We start from the raw sequence: 2,834 nt of genomic DNA on the forward strand, positions 1-2,834 counted from the left end.
GGGTGCCACAATGCAATAGCAAAAACTCAAAACCACATTCAAAAACACAATTATAAAATGGACTATGGATTTGAACAGACATTTCTCCAAATACATACAAATGGCCAACAAGAACATAAAAAGATGCTCAAATCGCTAATCATCAGGAAAAAGGAAATCTAAACCACAATGGGAAATCTTACACCTGTCAGGGAACCAATTATTTTTAAGTGTTGTCAAGATTGGCAGGATGTGATGAAATAGAAACCTTTATACGACCATTGGTAGAAATGTGAAATGGTGCATCTGCTGTAGAAAACAGTAAGGAAGTTCCTAAAAGTTAAAAGCAAAACTACCATATGACCCAGCAATCATATGCACATTTGGTTATACATCCAAAATATATGAAATTAAAACCTCAAAAAGATATTAGCACTCTTATGTTAATTGCAGCACTATTCCCAATAGCTATAAAACCAAAATATCCATTGATAGATGAATAGAAAAAGGAAATATGATATATGCATGTAACAGAATATTATTCAGCCTTTAAAAAGGAAATCCTGAAATATGCAACACTGTGGTGGAAAAAGTCATTATAAGAAAACAAAACTATAGATAATCTCTCTCATCAACATAGACAGAAAAAATGATCTAAATATTACCAAATTGAACACAACACCTCTCATTCTCAAACTATATCCAAAAATTCAAGAGGAGGGAAGGTCCCAAACTACAAGGGCAGCATTATCCTAATTCTGAAACCAGATAAAGATACTACAAAAAAGAAAAACTATAGGCCAATATTCCCAATGAACATAGAAGCTAAAATCCTCAATAAATTATTAGCAAACCAAATATAGCAATGCCTCAAAAAAGATTATAAACCATGATCAAGTGGGATTTATTTTATTTTTTTATTTTTATTTATTTATCTTTAGATGGGAAGGGAATGGGAGAGGGAAAGAAACATCAATGTATGGTTGCCTCTCAGCGTCCCCTGCTGGGAACTGGCTTGCAACCCAGGCACATGCCCTGAGCAATCCAGGCATGTGCCCTGACTGGGAATCGAACTGCAGTCCTCTGGTTCACAGGCCCGTGCCCCATCCACTGAGCTACACCAGCCAGGGCAAGTGGGATTTATTTAGGCAATGCAAGGTAGGTACAACATTCACAAATCAGTAAATGTGATTCACCACATAAACAGAATGAAGAATAAAAAAACATGATTATATCAATAGATATAGAAAAAGTATTTGATAAATTCCAGCAATGATTTATGATAAAAACTCTCAGAAAAGTTTGAATAGTGGGAAAATAGAAAAACATAATGAAGGCCACATATGACAGATCCACTGCCACCATCATACTCAATGGGCAAAAACTACAAGTACTCCCCTTAAAACTGGGAATAATACAGGGATGTCTGCTTTCACCTCTCTTAGTTAACATAATTCTAGAAATCTTGGCCACAGCAATCAGACAAGAAGAAGAAATAAAAGATATTCGAATTGGAAAGGAAGAAGTAAAATTGCCTTTATTTGCAAATGACATATAGTGTACATAGAAAAACACAAAGATTCCACCAAGAAACTACCAGAACTTATAAATTTAGCAAAGTAGCAAGATACAAAATTAATATCCAGAAATCAGTTGCAATATGCCAATAGTGAACTAACAGAAAGGAAAATTAAGAAAACAATCCCATTCAGAGTTGCTTCAAAAAGAATGAAATATCTAGGAATAAACCTATCCAAGGACGTAGAAGACCTATACTCAGAAAATTATGAGACACTGAAGAAAGAACCTGAAGGAGATACAAAGAAGTGGAAACACATCCATGTTCATGGATAGAAAGAATTGACATCATTAAAATATCCATACTACCCAAAGTAATCTATAATTCAGTGTAATTTCTATCAAGATTCCAATGACGTATCCCGCAGGACTAGAACAAATATTTCAAAAATTTATATGGAACCACAAAAGGCCCTGCATAGCAAAAGTGATCCTTAGAAAAAGAACAAAGTTGGAGGAATCACACTACCTAATTTCAAACTATACTAGAAGGTCATAGTCATCAAAATAGCATGGTACTGGCATAAAAATAAACACACAGATCAATAGAACAGAATAGAGAGCCCAGAAATCAACCCACAACTCTATAGTCAATCAATATTTGACAGAGGAAGTAAGTACCTACAGTGGGATAAAGATAGTATATTCAATAAATGGTGTTGGGAAAATTGGACAGATACAAAAAGAGAAATAAAATTAGACCACCTTCTTATACCACACACAAGAATATGTTCAAAATGGACTAAAGACTTAAATGTTAGATCTGAAACTGTAAAAAAAAAAAAAAAAACGATAGAAGAAAACAGAGGCAGCAAAATCTTGGACATTACTCAAAGCAATGTTTTATCAGATATATCTCCTCAGGCAAAGGAAGCAATAAGTAAATAAATAAATAAAGAATGGGACTGAATCAAACTAAAAACTTTTTGCACAACAAAAGAAAACATCAATAAAATAAATAGACAGCCCACAGAATGGGAGAACATATTTGCCAATCCATCGGATAAGGAGTTAACATCCAAAATTTATAAAGAANAATACATTCAAAATGGACTAAAGACTTAAATGTTAGACCTGAAACTGTAAAAAAAAAAAACCATAGAAGAAAACAGAGGCAGCAAAATCTTGGATATTACTCAAAGCAATGTTTTATCAGATATATCTCCTCAGGCAAAGGAAGCAATAAGTAAATAAATAAATAAAGAATGGGACTGAATCAAACTAAAAACTTTTTGCACAACAAAAGAAAACATCAATAAAATAAATAGACAGCCCAC

Source organism: Sturnira hondurensis, unplaced genomic scaffold (genome assembly GCF_014824575.4).
Source record: "Sturnira hondurensis isolate 20B ecotype Veracruz unplaced genomic scaffold, ASM1482457v3 Scaffold0001812, whole genome shotgun sequence".
NCBI classification, from domain to species: Eukaryota; Metazoa; Chordata; class Mammalia; order Chiroptera; family Phyllostomidae; genus Sturnira; species Sturnira hondurensis.